The sequence below is a fragment of the Lemur catta genome, chromosome 20 (assembly GCF_020740605.2).
Source record: "Lemur catta isolate mLemCat1 chromosome 20, mLemCat1.pri, whole genome shotgun sequence".
NCBI classification, from domain to species: domain Eukaryota; kingdom Metazoa; phylum Chordata; class Mammalia; order Primates; family Lemuridae; genus Lemur; species Lemur catta.
Genome location: NC_059147.1, coordinates 34,891,820 through 34,904,378, shown reverse-complemented (window position 1 = coordinate 34,904,378; position 12,559 = coordinate 34,891,820). Strand labels below are relative to the sequence as shown.

The 12,559-nt window shown below is 58.5% G+C and overlaps 1 long non-coding RNA gene across 1 annotated transcript; it reads right to left on the bottom strand.

Annotated features, from left to right (window-relative positions):
• Positions 1-10,159: 10,159 nt before the first annotated feature.
• Positions 10,160-12,020, bottom strand: LOC123625252. Its single transcript, XR_006730437.1, has 3 exons — positions 11,910-12,020; positions 10,548-10,676; positions 10,160-10,196 (listed from the first exon to the last, which is right to left on the bottom strand). It is a non-coding gene; the product is annotated as an uncharacterized LOC123625252 (long non-coding RNA).
• Positions 12,021-12,559: the final 539 nt, after the last annotated feature.

Genomic DNA, 12,559 nt, shown 5'->3' with positions numbered 1-12,559 from the left:
AGTCAGGAGTCCCAGCACCTCCCCCATAGGGCGTGGCCATCCCACCTCCCCTCATGCAGGGCGCGAAAACCGCACCTACTCTAATGGTGGGAGTGTGCATTGCCTAAAACTCCTCTGACTCTAGGCAAGGGGCCCGGCCTCCTCTCACGCAGGGCAAAGCAGCCCCACCTCCCCTCACGCTGGATTTGGGCCCTCACCTCCTCTTATGTAGGGGACGGGGACCCATGTTTTCTTCCGCGGGCATGAGGACCCCACTTGCTCCCAAGATTGGCTCAGGAGTCCCAGCGAATTCCCCAAAAGGCATGGCCATATCACCTCCCCCTCATGCAGGGCGCGACAGCCCCACCTGCTCTAACGCTGGGGAGGTGCATTGGCTAAACCGCCTCTCACTCTGGGAAAGGGGCCCGGCCTCCTCTCACGCAGGGCACAGCAGGCCCACCTCCTGTTATGCTGCGTTTGTGCCCGCACCTCCTCTCATGTACGGTTCGGGCCCCAGCTCCTCGGGCCCCACCTCCTCTTCCGTGGGGTATGGGGGCCCCACTTCCTCCCAGAATTCGCTTGAGTCCCGGCTCCTCCCCCATAGGGCATGGCCATGTCACCTCCCCTCATGCAGGGCAGAACAGCACCTCCTGCTCTAACAGTGGGGGGGGCGGTGGATGGCATAAACCTCCTCTCAGTCTGAGCAAGGGGCCCCACTTCCTCCCACTATTGACTCAGGAGTCCCTGCGCCTCCCACATAGGGCGTGGCAATCCCACCTCCCTCATGCAGGGTGCGGCAGCCCCGCCTGCTGTAACGCTAAAGGGGTGTATTGGCTAAACCTCCTCTGACTCTGGGCAAGGGGCCCCGCCTCCCTCACACAGGGCACGGCAGCCCCACCTCCACTCAGGCTGTATTCGCGTCCCCACGTCTTCTCATGTAAGGTATGGGGTCCCACTTCTTCCGAGGATTGGCTCAGGAGTCCCAGCTCCTACCCCCCATAGGGCGTGGCCATCCCACCTCCCCACATGCAGGGTTCGGTAGCCCCGCCTGCTCTAACGCCGCGGGTTGCATGGGATAAACCTCTTCTGACACTGCGCAAGGGGCCCCGCCTCCTCTCACGGAGGGCACAGCAAGCCGACCTCCTCTCATGCCGCATTTGGGCCCCCACCTCCTCTTCCGTGGGGCATGGGTCGCACTGCCTCCCAGGATTGGCTCAAGAGTCTGGGCTCCTCCCCTATAGGGCGTGGCCATCCCACCTCCCCTCATCCACAGCGCGGCATCCCCACCTGCTCTAATGGTAGGGGGATGCATTGGCTAAACCTCCTCTTACTTTGGGCAAGGGGACCCATCTCCTCTAACAGTGGGTGGGACGCATAAGCCCCTCCTCCTCTTACACAGGGCACAGCAGCTGCACCTCCTCTAACGCTACATTTGGACCCCAACCTCCTGTCATGTAGGGTACGGGGCCCCACCTCATCTTTCCTGGGGCATGGGGGGGCCTACTTCCTCCCAGGATTGTCTCAGGAGTCCCGGCTCCTCCCACATAGGGCGGGGCCATCCCACCTTCCCTTATGCAGCCTGAGGCAGCCCCACCTGCTCTAACGGTAGGGGTATTCATTGGCTAAACCTCCTCTCACTATGGGCAAGGGGCCCCACCTCCATCACGCAGGGCATGGCAGGCCCCCATCCTCTCACGCTACATTTGGGACCACACTACCTCTCATGTAGGGTACAAGGCCCCACCTCCACTTCAGTGGAGCAAGGGGGCCCCCACTTCCTCCAAGGATAGGCTCAGGAGTCCGGGCTCCTCCCCCACAGGGCATGGCCATCCCACCTCCCATCATGCAGGGCGCAACAACTCCGCCTGCTCTAACGGTGGGGGTGTTGCATGGCCTAAACCTCCTCTCCCTCTGGGCGAGGGGCCCAGCCTCCTCTAATAGTGGGTGGGACACATTAGTCCCGCCTCCTCTCACGTTGCATTTGGTCCCCCATTGCCTCCCAGGATTGGCTCAGGAGTCCCGGGTCCTCCCCCATAGGACGTGGCCATCCCACCTCCCCTCATGCAGGGCGCGACAGCCCCGTCTGCTCTAAGGGTGTGTGTGTGTGGGGGGGGGTGCATTGGCAAAACCTCCTCTCGCTCTGGACAAGGGGCCCCGCGGCCTCTCAAGGCGTATGACCCCGCCCTTTCTAACAGTGGGTGGAATGCATTGGCCCCACCTCCTCCCACGCAGGGCGTTGGTGCGTCGTCGTCTCCTTTCACAGAGGGCAGAGTCCCCGCCCTCCTCTGATGCAGGGCACAGGTCCCCTCCTCTTCTGTGGGGGGGCGCCTTGGCCCCTCCTCCTCTCACGCAGGGCACAACCACCCCACCTCCTCTCAGGCAGGGCACGGAGAGCTGCATTCTGTCAAGCACGGCCCAGGTGCCCCACGTCCTGTCACGCAGGGCTTGGCAGCACCGCCTCCTCCGATGCAGGGCATGAGGCCCCTCTTCTTCTGTGCGGGAAGGCATATCGGCCCCTACTCTCCTCAGGCAGTACACAGCAATCCCACCTTCTCTCACGCAGGACACGGTGGGCGGCCTCATATCAACCAGTTTGCAGATGCCACACCCCCTCTGATGCAGGCACAGGGCTCCCCCTCCTCTCAAAAGTGATTCGAGCCCCCGCCTCCTCGCATATAGGGGATGGGGAACCACCTCCTCTCCAGTCGGGCATGGTGGCCCCAATTCCTCCCAGGCATGGCTCAGGAATCCTGGCTCCTCCCCCATAGGGCGTGGCCATCATACCTCCCCTCAAGTAGGGCTCAACAGCCGCGCCTGCTCTAACCATGGGGGGGTGCATTAGGTAAACCTCCTCTCTGGGCAAGGGGCCATGCCTCGTCTCAAGCAGAGCGTTGTGGCCCCAACTCCTATCCCGCTGGATGAGGGCCCCCAATTCCTCCCATGTAGGGTACAGGGCACCGCCACCACTTCCGTGGGCCATGGGGGCTCCCACTTCCTCCCACGATTTGCTGAGGAGTCCTGGCTCCCACCCCATAGGGCATGGCCATCCCACCTCCCCTAATGCAGGTTGCGACAGCCCTGCCTGCTCTAATGCGGGGTGGGGTATGCATTGGTTAAACCTCCTATCACTGTGGGCAAGGGGCCCTGCCTCCTCTCAAGCAAGGCGTTGTGACCTCGCCCTTCTAATAGTGGGTGCAACACATTGACCCCTGCTCCCCTCAGGCAGGGCACAGAGGGCCGCCTCCTGTCAAGCAGGGCGCAGGTGCGTCGCCTCCTCTCACACAGGGCATGACGGCACGGCCTCCTATGATACAGGGCAAGGGGCCCCTCCTCTTCTTTCGGGGGAGGCGCATTGGCCCCTCCTCCCCTCACGCAGGACACAACCACCTAACCTCCTCTCACTCAGGGAATCGAGGGCCGCCTCATGTCAAGCAAGGCGCAGGTGTCCAGCCTCCCGTCACGCAGGGCATGGAGGGACCGCCTCCTCTGATGCAGGGCACGGGGCCACTCCTCTTCTTTGGGGGCAGGCACATTGGCCCCTCCTCTCCTCACGCAGGACACAGCAACCCCACCTCCTCTCACACAGGGCAGGGAGGGCCGCCTCACATCAACAAGTTCCAAGGTGCCACACCCCCTCTGATGCAGGCACAGGGCTCGCCTTCCTCTCACATGTGATTCAGGTCCCCACATCCTCATGCAGGGTATGGGGAACCACCTCCTCTCCCGTCGGGCATGGGGGCCCCAGTTCCTCCCAGGCATGGCTCAGGAGCCACCGCTCCTCCCCCATAGGACGTGGCCGTCACACCGCCCCCCATGCAGGATGCAGCAGCCTGGCCTGCTCCAACAGTGTTGAGAGTGCATTGCCTAAACCTCCTCTCACTCGTGTCAAGAGGCCCCGCCTTCCCTCAAGCACGGCGTTGTGTCCCCGCCTCTTCTAACAGTGGATGGGATGTGTTGGCCTCTTCCACCCTCACACAAGTCACGGGCTACCCCTCCTCTCACACACGATTCGGGCCCTCACCTCCTCTCATGCAGGATATGGGGCCCCACCTTCTCTTCCGCGGGGAATCGGTGCCCCACTTACTCCCAGGATTGGCTCAGAGCCCTGGCTCCTCCGCCACAGGGCGTGGCCATCCCACCTTCCCCATGTAGGCTGCAACAGCCCCGCCTGCTCTAAGGGTGTTGACAGTGCATTGCTTAAAACACCTCTCACTCTGGGCAAGGGTCCCTGTCTCCTCTCAAGCACCGTGTTGTGGCCCCACCTCTTCTAACAGTGGGTGGGACATGTTAGCCCCTTCTTCCCTCAAGCAGGGAATGGGTCCCCACTCCTCACGCAGGACACGGCAGCCCCACCAAAGCTCATCTATTGGCTGTCCAACGTTCTCTAAATCCCAGAGGTGGGAACTGGCCTACAGAACAGGGCTCATCTGTGGGTTGTGTCAGGTTCTCTAAGTCCCTGGAAGGGACCGGCTGAAGACCAGGGCTCATCTCTGGGCTATATCAGGTTCCGTAAATCCCTTGGGGTCTGGTGTACAGACCAGGGCTAAACTGTTGGGATGTCCCAGATTCCCTAAATCCCTGGGGGGACAGGCCTCCAGGCCAGGACTCATCTGTGGGATGTCCCAGGTTCCCTAAATCCCAGGGGAGCCTGGCCAATAGAACAGGGCTCATCTGTACACTGTTCCCTAAATCTTGGGGGGACTGGCCTACAGACCAGGGCTCATTCTTGGGATATCCTAGGTTCCCTAAGTCCCTGGGGGGACTGGCCTACAGACCAGGACTCATCTGTTGGCTCTCCCACGTTTTGTAAATTCCAGGAGGGGGGACTGGCCTACAAAACAGGGCTCATCTCGGCAGTCTCAGGTTCCCTAAATCCCTGGGGGCCTGGCCTACCACCAGGGATCCTCTGTGGGCTGTCCCAGGTTCCCTAAATTACTGGGGGGACAGGGATATAGACCAGGGTCATTTGTGGGCTGTCCCAGGTTGCCTAAATTCAAGGGGGGACAGGCCTACAGGCCAGGGCTCCCATGTGGCCTGTCCCAGCTTGCACAAAACCCTTGAGGACTGATGTACACACCAAGGTTCATCTGTGGACTCTCCCAGTTCCCTAAATCCCTGGGGCAGACTGGCCTAAAGACCAGGGCTCATATGTGGGATGTCCCAGGATCCCTGAATCACTGGGGGGAGTGGTCCACAGACCAGAGCTGTCCCAGGTTCCCTAAATACGTGGGGGGACTGGCCAAAAGACAAGGTCTCATCTACAGGATATCCCATGTTCCCTAAATTCCTCAGGGTCTGGCCTACACACCAGGGCTCATCTGTGGGATGTCCCACGTTCCCTAAATCCAAAGGCGCAACTGGCCTACATACCAGGGCTCATCTGTCAGATGTCCCAGGTCTTTAAATACCTGGGGGGACTGATCTACAGACCAGGGCTCATCTGTCGGCGGTCCCAGGGTCCCTAAATCCCTGTTGGGGAGTGGTCTACAGGCCAGGGCTGCTCTGTGGGAGGTCCAAGATTCCCTAAATATCTGGATAGGACAGGCCTATAAACCAGGGCTCATTTGTGGGATGTCCCAGGTTCTGTAAATCACAGATGGGGAGGAGGGGCGTACAGACAAAGGCTCAACTGTGGGATGTCCCAGGTTGCCCAAATCCCTTGGGGACTGATTTACAGATCAGGGCTCATCTGTGGGCTGTCCCAGTGCCCTAAATCCCTGGGGAAGACTGGCTTACCCACCAGGGCTCATCTGTATGATTTCCCAGGTTCCCTAAATCCCTGGGGTGGACTGACTTGGAGAGCAGGGCTCTTCCATGGGCTGTTCCAGGTTCCCTAAATCCCAGAGAGGGACTGCCCTACAGACAAAGGCTTATCTGCGGGCTGTCCTAGGTTCCCTAAATCTCTGGGGGGACTAGCCTACAAAACAGAACTGTCCCAGGTTGCTAAATTCCTGGCAGGACTTGGCTACAGAGCACAGCTCCTCTGTGGGTGGTCCCAGGTTCCCTGAATCCCTGGAGGAGACTGGCCTAAAGACCAGGGCATAATTCTTGGATGTCCCAGGTTCCCTAAATCCCTGGAGGTCTGGCCTACAGACCACTGCTCATCTGTGGGATGTCCCATGACCCTAAATCCCTGGGGGGAACTGGCCTACAGAGTAGGGCTTATCTGTGGGCTGTACCAGGTTCCCTAAATCCAAGGGGGGGACTGGCCTGCAGCCCAGGGCTCATCTGTGGTATGTCCCAGGTTCCCTAAATCCCTTGCAGGACTGGCCTACAGACCAGGGCACATCTGTGGGATGTCCCAGCTTCCCAAAAATCCTGGAGGGACTGGCCTATAGACCAGGGCTCATCTGTGGGATGTCCGAGATTCCCCATATTCCAAAGGGGACTGGCCTACAGACCAGGACTCATCTGTGGGATGTCCCATGTTCCCTAAATCCCTGGGTGGGAACTGCCCTACAGATCAGGGCTCATCTGTGGGATATCCCAGGTCCTTAAATCCCTCAGTGTACCGATCTAGAGATGAGGGCTCATCTATGGGCTGTCCCAGGTTCCCTAAATCCCTGTTGGAGTGTGGCTTACAAACTAGGGCTCATCTGAGGGCTGTGCTAGTTTCCTTAAATCACTGAGGGGACTAGCCTACAGACCAGGGCTCATCTGTGGGCTGTGCCAGGTTCTGTAAATCCCTGGGGGAAACTGGCCTACAGACCAGGTTCATCTGTTGGCTGTTCTAGGTTCCCTAAATCCCAAGGAGGGACTGGTCTATTAGCCATGGCTCATCTGTGGGCTGTCCCAGGATCCCTAAATCCCTGGGGAGACTGTCTGCAGACCAGGGCTCATCTGTGTGATGTCCCAGGTTCCCTAAATACTTGGAGAGAATGGCCTTATGACCAGGGCTCATCTGTGGGCTGTTCCAGTTTCCGTAAATCCTTGGCAGTGAACAGACCTACACACCAGAGCTAATCTGTGGGCTGTCCCAGGTTCCTTAAATCCCTGGGGGGACTGTATAGACCAGGGCTCATTTGTGGCATGTCCCAGGTTCCTTATATCACTGGGGGGACTGCCCTACAGACCAGGGCTCATCTGTGGGCTGTGCCAGGTTCCCTGAATCCCAGGGGGGAACTGGCATGCACAACAAGGCTCAACTGTGGTATGTCCCAGGTTGCCCAAATCCCTTGAAGACTCATTTACAGACCAGGGCACATCCGTAGGCTGTTCCAGTGCCAGAAATCCCTGGGACAGACTGGGCTACAGACCAGGGCTCATCTCAGTGATGTCCAAAATCTCTAAATCTCTGGGGGGACTAGCCTACAGACCAGAACTGTCCCAGGTTCCTCAATCCCTGGCAAGACTGGGTTACAGAGCACAGCTCCCCTATGGGCGGTCCCAGGTTCCCTAAATCCCTGGGGGTGGGACTGGCCTACAGACCAGGGCTCATCTGTGGGCCATCCCAGGTTCCCGGAATCCCTCCCATACTGGCCTAAAGACTAGGGCATAGTTCTTGGATGTCCCATGTTCCCTAAATCCCTGTGGGTCTGTCTTACACACCACGTCTCATCTGCAGGATGTCCCATGACCCTAAATCCCTGGGGGGAACTTGCCTACAGACCAGAGGTCATCTGTGGGCTCTACCAGGTTCCCTAAATCCAACAGGGGACTGGCTGGTAGGCCAGTCTGTAGACCAGGGCTCATCTGTGGGATGTCTCATGTTCCCTACGTCCCAAGGAGAACTGGCCTACAGACCAAGGCTCATCTATTGGTTGTCCCAGGTACCCTAAATACTTGCGGGGTCTGACCTACACACCAGCGCTCATCTGTGGGCTGTCCCAGGTTGCTGAAATCATTGTGGGACTGTCTACAGACCAGGGCTCATCGGTGGGCTTTCCCAGGTTCCCTAAAACCCAGGGGGGTCTGGCCTATGCACCAGGGCCTATCTGTGGAATGTTTGAGGTTCCCTACATTCCAAAGGGGACTGGCCTAGAGACAGGGCTCATCTGTGGTCTGTCCCAGGTTCCCTAAATCCTTGGGGAGGGACAGCTGTACACACCAGAGCTCATCTGTGGACTGTCCCAGGTTCTCTAAATCCCTGGGTGGACTGTCTATAGACCACGGCTGATATGTGGGATATCCCAGGTTCCCTAAATTGCAGAGGAGACTGGTCTACAGACCACGGCTCATCTATTGGAATGTCCTAGGTTTCCTGAATCTCTGGGATACTGGCCTACAGACCAGGCCTCAACTATGGGATGTCCCACGTCCCGTAAATCCCTTAGGGGGCTGGCCTACACAGAAGGGATCATCTGTGGGATTTCCCAGGTTCCCTAATAATTCCCTGGGGAGGACTAGCCTAAGAACAGGACTCATCTGTGGGAAGTCCCAGGTCTGTAAATGCCTTGGAGTACTGATCTACAGACCAGGGCTCATCTGTGGGCTGTCCCAGGTTCCCTAAATCCCTGGGGAGACTGTCTGTAGACCAGGACTCATCTGTGGCCTGTCACAGGTTCCCTAAGTCCCTGGGGTGACTGTTCTATAAAACAGGGCTCATCTGTGTGGTGTCCCAGGTTGCCAAAATCGCTGGTGGATTGTGTACAGGCCAGAGATCATCTGTGGGCTCTCCCAAGTTGCCTAAATCCCTGGAGGGAGGACTACAAACCACAGATCATGTGTGGTATGTCCCATGTTCCCTAAATCACATGGGGGCCTGGTCTGCAGACCAGGGCTCATCTGTGCACTGTCCCAGGTTCCCTAAATCCCTGAGGTGACTAGACTACAGACCAGAGTTGTCCCAGGTTTCCTAATGCCCAGGGGGGACTGGCCTACCCACCAGGGCTTATCTTTGGGATGTCCCAGGTTAACTAAATCCCTGGGGTGGACTGACTTGGAGAGCAGGGCTCCTCGGTGGGCTGTCCCAGGTTCCCTAAATCCCAGTGAGGGACTGCCCTACAGACCAGGGCTTATCTGTGGGCTGTCCTAGGTTCCCTAAATCTGTGAGGGGGTACCAACATACACAACAGAGCTCATTTATCGGCTGTCCCAGGTTCCCTAAATCCCTGGAGGGACTGGCCTTATGACCAGGGCTCATCTATTCGGATATACCAGGTTCACTGAATCCCTGGGGTACTGGCCTATAAATCAGGCCTTAATTCTGGGATGTTTCACGTTCCCTAAATCCCTGGGAGTACTGGCCTACAGATCAGGGCTCATCTGTGGGATTTCCCATGTTCCCTAAATGCCTCGGGGAACTGGCCTACACAACAGGGCTCATCTTGGGATGTCCCAGGTTCCCTGAATCCCTGGTGTACTGGCCTACAAATCAGGGCTTACCACTGGGATGTTCCAGGTTGTCTAAATCCCTGGGAGGTCTGGCATACAGACTAGAGCTCATCTCTAGGATTTCCTATGTACCCTAAATTCCTTGGGGCAGTGACCTACTCACCAGGGCTCATGTTGTAATGTCCCAGGCTCCCTAAATCCCTGGAGGGACTGGCCTGCACACAAGGACTCATCTGTGAAATGTCCCAGGTCACTAAATTCCTGGTCAGAATGATCCAGAGACCAGGGCACACCTGTGGGATGTCCCAGGTTCCCTAAATCCTTGGGGGTACCTGTATACAGACCAGGGCTCATCTCTAGGCTGCTAAGTTTCCCTAAATCTCTTGGGGGCACTGGCCTAAGGTCCACGGCTCATCTGTGGGCTGGACCAGGTTCCCTAAATCCCTGGGGGTACCTCTATACAGACCAGGGCTCATCTCTAGGCTATTGAAGTTCCCTAAATCTCCTGGGGGCACTGGCCTAAGGACCACAGCTCATCTGTGGGCTGTCCCAGGTTCCCTAAATCCCTGCGGGACTGTTCTACAATCCAGGGCTCATCTATGCGAAGTATCAGGTTTCCTAAATCACCTTGGTGGAACTGGGACAATGAGGGACAGTCTCAGAAACAGTTCCAGAAAAAGAAAACTGGAACCGAAGGGAAAGACACATTTTTCTCCCAGTTGGGGATGGTGGTGAAGTGGGCCTGGTGGATTGGACTGTCAGGGAGAAAGGTGTATTTCCTGATTTGGGGTTAACGGTGATGACCTGGGAGCATGTGGCTGCTGCAAAACACATGGTAAAACACACGGGAGTACTTACCGTGAAGTAGCAGACCTCACATAGCAATGACGCTGGAGACTCTGAAGGCGGGATACAGAGGACTTTGCGCTGCGATGGCACATTGCCTGGAAGGATGAAATTCCTGTAGGGAAACTACGTTTGTGAACAACCACCTGAACACCCTACCAGTAAAACAGAGATGACAACGAACTCCCTCACAGAGGCTGAGCCAGACCCACATCCAGCTCAGAGTCTGATACCCCATTAGGGTGGAGAGGCCACCGCGTGGACGTCACACCCATGGGCACCACGTCCTGGGCGTGGGGAACCTCAGTGGCGTGACAACTGTGGGTTCCCCATTTCCAAATGTCCACACGGAGCCCCTCCCGGGTCTCTGAGGACTGACCACCCCTCAGCAGGTGGCTGCAGACAGGAAGGCAGTGCCCGTGGGGCTGTGACAGGAAGGTTGAACTCACCCTCGGGGCCTCACGTCTGAGTGAGGACAAGGAGGTCGCACTCGCTTCGGGTCTGAGGCCTGGCCAGCAAGCGGCAGATGGCTCGTACTGGGAACGCTAACATGGCGGCACTGCGTCCTCTCACGTCACCTGCAACGCCGCATGCAAAGCCGCGGGGCATGACGGGCGCTCCGCCCCCTGCCAGCCCGCACCGGCCCGGCAGCCCTCGGTGCTCATGGGGGGGGGGGACAGTGGAGAGCACTCCCTCCTGGCCTTGCTGGAGAGCCAGTTAAAATCCGAGTTCAGCGTCTTCGGAGGCAGGATCTGGAAATTCAAACTCAGATGGGCTCACTGTCCTGTGTCTTTCAGAAAAATGGGGAGGCCCCTGGGAGGGGCTTGTGCTGAAAGGGCCCCACCTAAAAGGGGTCTCACCTGGGAGGGGGATCACCTTTAACAGTCTCATCAGAAAGGGGCCTTATGTAAAAGAGGCCTCTGCTGAAAGGACCCTCAGCTGGAAGGGCCTCACCTAAAGGGGACTCACCTGACAGAGACCTGCACTGAAAGTGTTCTCGGGTGAGTGGGTCTCACCTGAGAGGAGCCTCACCTGGAGGGGGGGGTCCTCAGCTGAAAGGGCCTCACCTGTAAGGGGCCTCTTCTCTTCTCAGAGAACCCTCACCTGAGAGGCCCCTCAGCTGAAAGGGCTTCAGCTGAAAAGGGTCTCGGCTGAGAGCGTCCCTCAGCTGAAAAGGACATCACCTGACAGGGTCCTCGACTGAGAGGAGCCTCACCTGGGAAGGGCCTCAGCTTAAAAGGGCCTCAACTGAGAGGTGTCACACCTGAAAGGGGCCCTCAGCTGTGAGTGCCTCAGCTGACGTAGCTACTGACAGGACCTCACCTGAGCAGGCCTCACTGAGAGGCCTCACCTAAAGGAGCCTCATCGGAGAGGTGACTCACCTGAAAGCGGCCAAAGTTGAAGGGGCCTTACCTGAAAAGGACTGAAAGGGGCCTCACCTGACAGGGCCTCAGCTGGAGGGACCTAGCTAACAGGGCCTCACCTGAAAAAGACTTCACCTGAGGGGGCCCCAGCTGAGAGCAGCCTCACCTGGGGGGACCTGAGCTGTAGGGCCTCACCTGAAACGGCCTTTCTTGAGAGGGTCCGAAGGGTCCTTGGCATCGCAGACATCTGCGTGGCCATGGCAGACGCAGCGGCCACCGATGCTCATGTCCTTGGTGCCGTAATAATACTGCACTGCAGGCCCCTGAGCGCCAGGGCCCAGGCTCACCCACCGGCGTCCCAGGACCTCAGGTCCCGGCTGCCCCTCAGAGCCGGCTCCTCCCCCGTCTGCCAGGGGCTGCCCCACATGCTAGACAGGGTGGGCTCACCTGGTGCATGACTGTGGGGGCCCGCAGCGCCTTGCCCATGAGGTGACCCAGCAGTGTGTTGTTGGTGCGCAGGAAACGTAGGCAGATGTTGGTGGCTTTGGTGAAGTTGCGCAGCAGTGGCGAAGTAGGAGTAGTTCATGGCCCCTGGGTTCCCATTCATCAGGGACACCACGATCTGCAGAAGGCGTGGACGGTGAGGCCAGGTGTGGCCGCCAGGAGCAAACTGGCAGAACCCACCACCACGCTGTCCTCAGACTCACCTCACCATTCTCCAGGGACACTATGCGTGAGTACTCAGTGGTGCAGATGGCGTCGTCCTCCCACGTGACTGTGGCCCAAACCGCTCCAGGCAGCCCCTCTTGGAGGCTGCAGGAAAGGGCTGGAAAAGGAGTGCTGAGGCCACCAGAAAAGCCCACAGGCCCAGAGGCGGGGCCCCTGGGCTCCTTGACTTCCCTGAGCCTGACCACCTGGAAGGCTGCCTCTTGGACCGGTCACCTGAGCCTGAGCCCGGCCACCTCATCTTGAGGTGGGAATGCTGCGCCCTCGACGGGTCACCCAGCCAAGGCTCCACCAGCCAGTAGGACTTGGGGAAGAGGTCACTGAACCCTGCTGAGGGAGGAGCTCCTGCCCCGCCGGCCACGCTGGATGTG